General features: G+C 45.4%; 1 long non-coding RNA gene across 1 annotated transcript; it reads left to right on the forward strand.

Annotated features, from left to right (window-relative positions):
• The first annotated feature begins 5,253 nt into the window (after positions 1–5,253).
• LOC310922152 lies at positions 5,254–8,666 on the forward strand. The gene is made up of 2 exons (XR_014592307.1): positions 5,254–5,333; positions 6,337–8,666. It is a non-coding gene; the product is annotated as an uncharacterized lncRNA (long non-coding RNA).
• The last annotated feature ends 1,593 nt before the right edge of the window (positions 8,667–10,259 follow it).

A 10,259-nucleotide genomic window follows, 5' to 3' on the forward strand; every position in this document is an offset into this window, starting at 1 on the left:
AACCAGCAGAGATCCCTTTACACCTCAACAATTCTGTGATTTTTTTCCCCCTCACACATATTAGCGACCTGGGAAGACAAATGTCATCACTCCAAAATCCCCCTTCCTCCTTCTTTCCTTCACTTTATATATTAAGCAGGATGCCATATGGTCTGGAATATCCCTTTGGTCAGTTTGGGTCACCTATCCTGGCTGTGTCTCCTCCCAACCTCCCATATACCCCCAGGCCCCTCCCCAGCATGGTGGTATGAAAAGCAGCAAAGGCCTTGGCTTTGTGTGAACCCTTGTATTAGTTTAGCACGGCCTGGTTTCTGGTAGCAGGGGGGCCACAAAGATGGCTCCTGTGAGAAGCTGCTGGAAGCTTCCCATCATGTCTGGCAACACCAGTGGCTGATGACTGAAGATGGACATGCTGCTGGCCAAAACTGAGCCAATGAGAAAGGTTGGTAACACCTCTGTGATGAGATATTTAAGAAGAAAATCAAAACAAAGTCACAGGTTTTCCTCCTAGTCAGAGAAGAAGAGGAGGTGAGAACATGTGAGAGAAAACAACATGGAGACACCAAGGTCAGTGGAGAAGGAGGGGGAGGAGGTGCTCCAGGCACTGGAGCCAAGATTCCTCTGCAGGCTTTGGTAAAGATCATGATGAAGCAGGTTGTCCCCTTGCAGCCTATGGGTCCACGGGGGATGCAGAGATCCACCCGCAGCCTATGGGGGAAGTGCCCATGCTGGAGCGGGTGAATGCCTGGAGGAGGCTGTGATCCAATGGAAGACCTGGTGGAGAGAGAGGGCCCCTGCTTCCAGGCTGGAGCAGCCTGTTCTTGGAGAGACCCATGCTGCAGCAGTTTTGGGAGGACTGTCTGCCCATGGGGGGAGTTCACATTGCAGCAGGTGCAGTAGGACTGCTGCTTGGGAGAGTGGACCCACACGGGAGAAGTTCACAGAGAACTGTCTCCTGTGGGAGGGACCCCATGGCCTCACAAGGGAAGGATTCCTCTCCCAGAGCAGCAGAAGAAAATCTTGGTGATAAACTGAGCAAAACCTCCACACCCTGCCTCCCTATGCTGTCAGTGGGAAGGAGGGAGGGGCTGGGAGGGAAGGTGTTTTAAGGGCTTATTTCACTTCTCATTATCCTCCTCTGATTCTGTTAGTAATAAATTAACTTTGCAACCTAAGTTGAGCCTGCTTTGCCCTTGAAATATTTCTCCCAGTCCTCATTTCACTCATGAAGCCTTCATTTTTTTTTTTTCCCTTTTTCCTTCCTCTGCCCAGCTGTAGTGGGGGGAGGGGGGGTGTGAGCCAGCGACTCTCGTGTGTGCCTGGTGTTGGGCCAGTGTCAAACCACGACAGCCCTGCTCAGCAATAACAAAAACATCTCTATATTATCAATCCTGTGTTCATCACAAACCCAAAACACAGCCCTACACCAGCCACTGGGAAGAAAATTAACCCAGCTGAAACCAGCACACCTTCTGAGTAAGTGAACTCAAATAATATCAAGATAATAAACCTAAGAGACAAGTGCTAGATGGGATTGCAATCAAACATTATTCACCAAAGACTTATAAAAAAGCAGAGACAAAAAAGTAAGAGCAAAAAATTGACAAAAGAAACTGGCACAACAATCTCACAAAGAATTAAGAATAATATGTTGGGGAAAAAAAGAATGTTCACAACTGTTTGCATTAGTAATTAAGGTGCACAGTATCCAATGACCAGAACAGATTCTGAACATACATCTCTGCCTATGGGTGGGATCCTAAACACACACACAGAGAGGCATTTGTCGATGATTAATTATGCAGTTTTCTGTATGAACTCTTATAATCAAAATTCTGCTGCAAGCTACTTGAACATAAATATAGTCACTACCACTGTCAACAATATCAGTCTGGTTTTACATCAACACAGCTAAAGAGGCAATCTGATGCTAAATAAATAGTATTTTCTTCCTGAAAAGAAAAAGTGACAACCTGGAGTCATGCCTCTCAGACTAGAGCAACCCTGAGCAGGCCACTGGGCACAAGGGTAGTGATGCTGACTGCCTCCAGGCCCTCGGGGAAAGCCACCCCTTCACGTTCCCTGGCCTGCATGCTGGGGTAGAGCTATTTCTAAAGGAAGCACACAAACACTCAGCCTCCCAATACAATTTCTTCTCCTTTACCAAATCAGCCTTCCCAAACTGGTGCTTACCAACACAAAGACACCATGGATGAGCCTCTTGGCTGGTTTTGGAAGACATCCTCTCTGGCCTAGGGCAGTGCCCACTTCCACCTCACACCTGGCTGCTCAGCCACAGCCTCTGGGCCAGCCAGGCCAGGCTTCACTTCAGTAGCCTTTTTTTTTTATTATTATTTTAACCTTGAAACAAATATTTCTCCCCCACAATTGAAAGCTGTCCAAAAAAATAGGACCGCACAGGCAGTCATGTCTCTAGACCATTCTCCTCATGGCCTGCCACTGTCCTGCAGCTCTCTGAGTGGTGAAGTAGTATGTGCTGCCCAGAGCCACATGCCCTGCTGTCCACCCCTTTCCAATCTATACACACTCTCTCATGTTCACCTGTCTCACAGAGCCCCACTAAACACCACAGCATTGGGCACAGGCAGCACTCTGTAGGCTTCCCCTGGCCACTAGCCCAGTCCTGTCATCAGACACTCCTCAGCATAAAGGCCTATTGTATTCATATGTATACACACATACATTCCTAAAGTCTAACACGCAAGCTGTTTTTATCCAGCTCCTGAGGTAGAAGGGGCAATGTGGGGAGAGATGGCATCAGAAAAAAGGGGATCTCAAACTTACCTTCCACCCACAGCTCCTCCACGTTGGTTTCAAGAATTGCTGCCCTTAATCCTACAGCGAAAGCCCCAAATATGAGAAGGCCAACAACCAAAAACTTTCCACAGTTTTTTTTAATGTAACAGCCAAGTTTAAATAACAGTCCCTGAAACTTTGCTCTCAGCCACAGTGGTGCTTTTCTTCCAGTAGCTTTCCCCTACAAGGCAAGGAAAGGTTTAGTAGTTAAGAGGCTGGGGCAGACACAGGCAAGGCACATTTATTCCAAGAGGACATATGGGGAAAGCCCCCCTCCAACCACTAACAGTAGCAGTACAGTTATTTATACATAAATGCTCATATCCTCACAGTGTCCCTTGGAGTAATGACAATAATACTGTCCTTTGGGAAGGGCCTTAATCCCGTGTTCAGCTGAGCAGCTGGCATTCACCATTAAGTATTCCTGGAGGCCAAGATGAGTACCTGCTGGTAACCATCCTATTGCTAAACCACCACACAGGTTTGGGATTACATCACTGCTTGAAAATCTGAATAAATGAGACAGTGTGTGTGTCTGCTCCCTGCCTAAGATTCCCATTACTGTCTTGCATTCAAGTCACCACTATCAGTTCATGTTGCAACACACTTATTCATGCTGGCAAGAGTCATGGCTCTAGGGGAGAAATAACCAATGTCAATGAATCTCAACAGGCATGTCAAAAAAAAAAAGTCCCCTTTCCTGTCTTCATTATAGCTCTAAAAGGCTAATAGAGGAGGGAGATGTCAATAGTAAAAGAAAACTACTTTGTAGGAATTTGTTGGCATTTCTCCCATTCCTAGCCCTTAGCACAACTTTGTAGTAAACGCATTATCCACATGGTGAGCAGTGCTATAAGATGATAGGAAATTAATTTCCATAGTCTGGAGATACTATGTGATCTAAATTAGGAAGCAGAGCAGCCATCTATAAGTTACAACAATGTTTGTGAACGTTAGAGGGCAGCCACATAGATGGGCTTTTTTGCCTTTCCCCTTTATAACAAAGCCTAGAAAATAGCTCCACGAAATTAAATGCTCTCTGTAAAAAGCCATTGTCCCTCGGGGTTGTTTATTTTGAACGTCTTTTGTTTCGCATAAGTTAGCAGTTGAGACCGTTCCGCTTCCCCTCCTCGATCGGTCTTTCAGCGCACTCCTGCACCTCTGGCGTTTCCATGCTAACAATAAAGCCAGTTAGCCGAGAAGACTCAGTATAACCTGCACAGAAGGTTTAAGGTAGTAATTTATTTACAACTTTGAGTTTTCCTCCGAATGCTAGGGTAAACGTTACAAACTTTCTCTGCTATGAGAACCCCTTTCTGAGGATAGTCGCGTTTTCAGCACTCGGTGGAGAATTTTGCAAAAGCACAACTTTTTGCCAAGAAAGCAGCCGCTTATTTTATCCCCTTTTCCGGTTAGAGAAGTTTCAGAGTGCTACGAGGCAATAGAGAAGAAAATGAAGCGGAAAAGGGAGAGGAAAAGCGAGAGCGGAACACAAACTATACGAGAGGTGAAACTGCCTCTGGGAAATTTAACTAGAGGAGCGCTCCTCAGCACACACACTCACACCAGACAAAGCATTTGCAAGACGGAAAGGAGAGCACTCTCTCCCGCACTAGTCACAGACGTCTCTCCCCTTTTCCCAGCATTTTATTGGTGGCTGTTTTAATTCCATCTCTTCCTTGCACTCCCCACGAGAAAACACTTCCCCCTAATAATAGTACCAGTGTGTATTTACATTTCAAAAAAAAAAAAAGCCTGAGAGATTGAACGCGCCTTTGAGATCTGCTCCAAGGCGAAAGCCGCATCACAGTAGCTTGGTCGTTGCAGATACTCCCGATCGGGCGCCGCGGCGCGCTGGTTCCCTCCGGTCCTTCGCCGCCTCCCGCTATCGCTCCTCGCCGCCCGGCTGGGGTGGCCACCGCCCATTGCACTGCTACTCGTCTCCGACTCCAATACGTTAATGGCTGAGGCCATGTTGCCGTCGCTTCCAGCGGGACCCGCGGGGAACTGGCGGCACTGCAGACCGCAGGATACTGCTGCTGCCGCCGTCGCTGCGTGGCCGCTTCACGCGGGGCGTTGGGCGGTGGCTGCCACCACTCCTGACGAGTCTCACCCTGGGCCTCCCATTGCCACATAGCGCGCAGTCCCAAGATGCTAGAACTACTTCCCACACCCAAGGAGAGTGGGTGGGCAAGCACGACTCCCCTCCCCCGCCCCAGAAGCCGCTGCGCTTTCCTCCGCTCCCGTTAAAACCGCTTCTTGCGGCTGCCGCTGCCTCTGAGAAATCACTGCCCGTGGCAGCGCTCAACGGCAGCGGCGCGACAGTGGCACGGCGGGCTGCGGCTGCTGAGTTGTCTCGCCGCGGTGCACCATACTGTCCCAGCGCCGGGGTGCTACCCGCGAGCCGCGACTCTGCGCTATGCCCCACGGCGGCAGCGGGCGAGCTGCTGCCTGGCACTCTTCCTCGGCGTGTGTCCGGCAGGATCGAGCTGGAGCCCCACAGCTTAAAAGAAGAGGTGAAGAAGAAAAAGAACACATTTGGATAAAGAGGAGGGGTGGAAGGGGGAGCAATGAGAGAGAGAGAGACTGGGAGGAAATAGAAGCTGAAAGCCCGCTCCCGGCGCTTTCAGATGGTTTGGGTTTCTACGAGATGGAGGATAGAAAATACTTAGCAAACATGTTTATTATTAACTGCTTAGCAACAGCTCACCAAAGTAGAGAGACCACCCAGAGAGGCAACCCTTGTGTGTGCAAGGGCACTTTTAGGGGGAGCCTTAAAAAGACACAGGCTTCTTTGCATGCAATACTTCCATTAAGGAATGCCTCCCTTCCTTTCTTCATTTTCTCTTCAAGATTTTTTTTCGTTCGGAATGCTTTTAGACAAATACATGCTCAGAACTTTCTCGCAATCCATAAATATTTTTCTTATTAAAAAAAAGGGGGGAGGGGGGTGGGAGGAAAGCAGCATTTCTAAAGCCTTTAAAAGAAAATCCTTTTGAGGGTAACTTGGCTTCAAGCAGCAACAAATACTGAGTTCCAAGATAAATTCCCAGGGTTGCAGAAATAATGACAGGGTGGTATATACTGCAGTAGGAAGTGCCAAATTTTTCTCTCTGACCTCATTTTTTGACTAAAGAGATGACTTAGTTTCTTGCAATAAAAACACCGTCCAGTTAGAAAAACAGTGTAATCTCATAACTGGAGGGATTTAAAGCTGCACAGTAGCTAGCCTGTTCAATTTAGGGCTCATTCTTTTAAACTGAAACGGGAGGATAGTAAATTTTAATATGTCTTGGTGTAAAAATTAATGAAATGCAGCCTGCCTGGCTGCGCTAAACACTTTTTAAGCTACACGTGATTGTTAGGATGACCCTGCTTGAGCAGGGAGGTTGAACCAGATGACCGCACTATGGTTCCTTCCAGCCTTAACCATTCCGTGATTCTGTGTCTACTTTTTTTGGCACTGCTCCTCCCCGTCTCTTTTCATTGCGAACCAGCCATTTATTGCTGCTCTTACAGCTGCGTACATTTTCGTCTAGTCTCGGGGCTGCGTGTACCAGCCGTTAGCGCGGCTTGTCGCGGAGGAGTCGCAGGAGGCGGGGCCAACACAGAGGATGCTCCACTCCGCGCCCCATCCCACGCGGCTCTGGCTCAGGCAGACCTCCCAGCCCACTCGCACGGAGGACAGAGAAAAATTAGCCCACCGCGGTTCCGCGTCTGGCGTGGGGAGGCTCATTGGGACCTGCCTCCGAGCAGGGGACTGACTGCTCGGCAGCAAATGAGCTGGGCTTTAAGGCGCGCCTGGTGTGCGTTCATTTAAAAAAAAAAAAAAAAAAAAAAAAAAAAAAAGAGAGAGAGAGGTTAAAAAAGTCGAGGGGCCTACGGGATGACACGGGATAGGACTTGTGAGAAACACGGCTCACTTTTTAAAAATTTTTAATAAAAGTTTATTAAGGCATAAAAGGAACAATATCCAATGCAGAGGTGCTTTGGCATTCTGCCAAAAGCACACCGTTAGCTTATAACAATGTTCTTATATACGTTTACATTATACGGGTTAAAATGCATACTCATTAGTTATACATATTCAAATATTCCTGTGAGTTTAGATGTTCTAAGAATTCTTCTGCTTGGTTTTAACCTTTGACTTGTCTGCATGCCATCCTGCAGATTAAATCAATATATTTTATTTCTTCTCGAGGCTCCATTCTGTTGTTTTTACATTTCCTGATATGAAAAACAGAATAAAACTTCAAAAATTTTAAAAAGTTTAATAAGACAAAATAAGAGAAATGTCCCTGGCAAACAGCCAAAGAACACGGCAATAGGCCGCAAAAGTGTTATTTTTATACTGTTACATTACTGGGGTGCATGCATATTCATAGAGTCAGGACATTATTCAAACATTCTTGTGAACTGTTTGATGTTACGGGAATTCTTCTGTTTGGTTTCTTCATACTCTGGCTTATCTGCATGACATCCTGTGTGTCAAATTAATATATTTTATTCCTCCTTGTGTCTCCATCCTGTTGTTTTACATCCCCTGATAAGGATTTAGTATGTCCTCTTTAAATTTAACATGGTATTTTCTAATTGTCCTCCAGTGCTCTGGTTTCTGTCATGGTCATCTTATCACTTCGAGAATTCAGTCAGCAGAGAAGGGAGGTAACATGATTGCCTTACACCATTTGTTTTGGTTACATAGAGGTATTTTAACACCCAGTGTTTAGTTAAGGTTTATAATATCGTATATTCACCACACTACTATTTCTATAAGCTATGCAGTACATACTTTGAAACTTCTGGGGGTCCGAGCCCAGACAATCGGACCCCTTTGAGTTTCCTCGGGACTCTGCCCCAATGGCAACTTGATAGAGAGAGGCAGCCTTGATCCAATTGTCCAGAAACAGAATTTTAATTATGCAAAAATAACAAACAATAAGGTGTACACTTTATTTGGAGCGAAGTGGAACAAGGCAGTAACAAGGGGCAAATAGCATGAGGCTAGGGTCAGACAGGGGTATTTATACATTCCGGTGTGGGAAGGAGTTAAGGCAGGGTCTGAGGGAAGGGTCCAATAGGGGAGAATGATTAGGAATATTAAAATTCCTGCACCAAAAATCAACCTATGGTAACACAAAGAACGAGGAACCTTCTAGCAACAATTTGCATGCTTGAACTGAGGGAACATGTAAGTAAGCCTTTTGCTTACTGTACTTAGAAAGGGGTTTCCCAGGGCATCAAGCAGTGGTTTTCTCCTTCCCTGGGGAAACCACTCTCTAGAATACTTCAACTGGTAGATTACGTTATACTGTCCTAGGGTGACTATGATGCTTGTATCCCCAATTGTCTGTTCTGTGTGTGCTGTATATTGAGTTCTGTGCCTTTAAGACTGGTTCTGAAAGCAAAGCAAGAAAAGAAGAAGCGTGCAGTTTGTTTTGAAAAACAGCGTTCACTCCTGCATTTTTTTTCCTTTGGACTGTATGTTCATCTGAGGCACAGACAGTGGTGGGACAGAGATCTCCTGTGCTTTTAGTTAGTTTAGCTAGCTGAAGCGGAGAAGTTCCCTGGACTGTTTTTTTCCTTTTTCTTGGGACTGTTTAAATCTGCTCTGGACTGAAAAACCCAGAGGCGCACTGAGGGCTCACACCTGTGGCCCACCAGGGCCTGGACCTCCGGAGGGACTGGGACTGGTGGGAGACTGAGAGAACCAAGCTACACCCACGGCAAGGACTTCGTCAGTTTTGCCATCTCTCTTTGGAGTGGCAAGAGAGTTTATTGTTTCATATTATTCATTATTTATGCTTGTGGACATTTTGATTGTTTAAATAAATATTTTTTTCCACTTTTCTCTGGGGAAGTTCTTTTCCCAGACCAGCTGGGGGGAGGGGCCATTTGGGTTTGTTCTCCAGAAGAACCCCATTCGGAGGTTTCCTCCCAAATTTTCCCTAAACCAGGACAACTAACAAATAGATAAATAAAGGTATATATTATACTATATCTAAATACTTATGATCAATGCAAAAACCAATATATAAATGCAAAAGCCAATATCATATTGCAGTCCTTTTTTAAACACTGATAACCAGACAGTCCATAATTTTTTCTCTTGGTGTCATGGTTTTTGTCACTGTTATCATTCAGCTAAGATAGTCCACAAATGTGAGAATCAACATAGCTATTTGTCCTGGGTTGCAGTGTAGGATGTACACAAAGTATTTATTCTATCACCATCTTCATGGACTGTTGAAACCAGGTGGGCTAGTGTTTTCCCAAACCCCCTGCCTCTTCTGCTAGTGGCCTTTTGGGAGTCTTCTGCTAATGGCCCATTAACGCCTTGCCCATGAGTCACAGGTAACTCCCTCCAGGGGTTATCTCTGTTAATGGGCCATCAAGGACCCACTTCACACTCCTCATCCTATTGTGAGATGCTCTGCCCAGGGGGAGGAGCCAAGCATTCTCACCTGGATATAAACTGGTATGTGGGACAGTGCAAGGGCACTTACCCACTGGATTCCCAGAGGACCAGAGCTCTCAAACCTTTCTACAGGATCACTGCTTAAGGAAGAGCACCTCACCGGGACTGCTTCCACCATCCTGCTCAGGTTGTATTCTGACTCTCTCAGTGGTCCTTTGTGTTATTGCATTTATTTTATTTTATTTTTACCTTTTTACCTTTCTTCTTATTAAATTATATCTCTGACTTGGAGCCTCTCATTCATTTTGCTTTCAAACCACAACACTATTTCACACTGCTATCTGAGTTAGCTACACAAATAAAAGCATTTTAACATTACATAGTTTCTATTTTAATATTATGCTAAGGCCTAAGATATAGTATGTATTTATCACACTACTACTTATATAAACTATACGGTGCATACATAAGATGACAGATTATACTATACCAAAAATCAGTTAAAAGAAATTACAAATTGCACTATATCAAAATCTTTGTGGTTAATAATAAGTTGCAAAAGCTAATGATTTGTGGAAAAAAAGACTCCACAACTAATAAGAGTTAGTTGGAGAGTAGGTATGTATTTTTTGGTGCCAGATGTGATGCAGGATAGCTCCCAAAGGCATGCGCAGTCACTCGCTCACTCACATTCTCTGTTATCCTCTAAAATGTTACATGTGCATTGTTTTGCAATACATCTATGCATATTCATTTCCTAGCTCCGCCTAAGGCCCGCTCTGTATGCTAATTATTTTATCAGTCTTTTGCACTTGCACACTGATTCCCTGGTGGTCGCTCAGTAGTTGCTCAGTGGTCATATGGCAGGAAGTAAGTTGTCTTCATCAAGGTTGAACTTTTCACCTCACCTTCTTGTGCATGCTCTCTGATCCCCTGGTCACAGTCCAAACCCTCAGTTTGGTTTACTCTGGTTTTAGGGGTCCAAAGAGCTCTGTTATCTCGGTAGTTTTGCAAGTTAAGCATT

The sequence above is a fragment of the Zosterops lateralis genome, assembly GCF_965231275.1.
Source record: "Zosterops lateralis genome assembly, chromosome: W".
In the NCBI taxonomy this organism is placed as follows: domain Eukaryota; kingdom Metazoa; phylum Chordata; class Aves; order Passeriformes; family Zosteropidae; genus Zosterops; species Zosterops lateralis.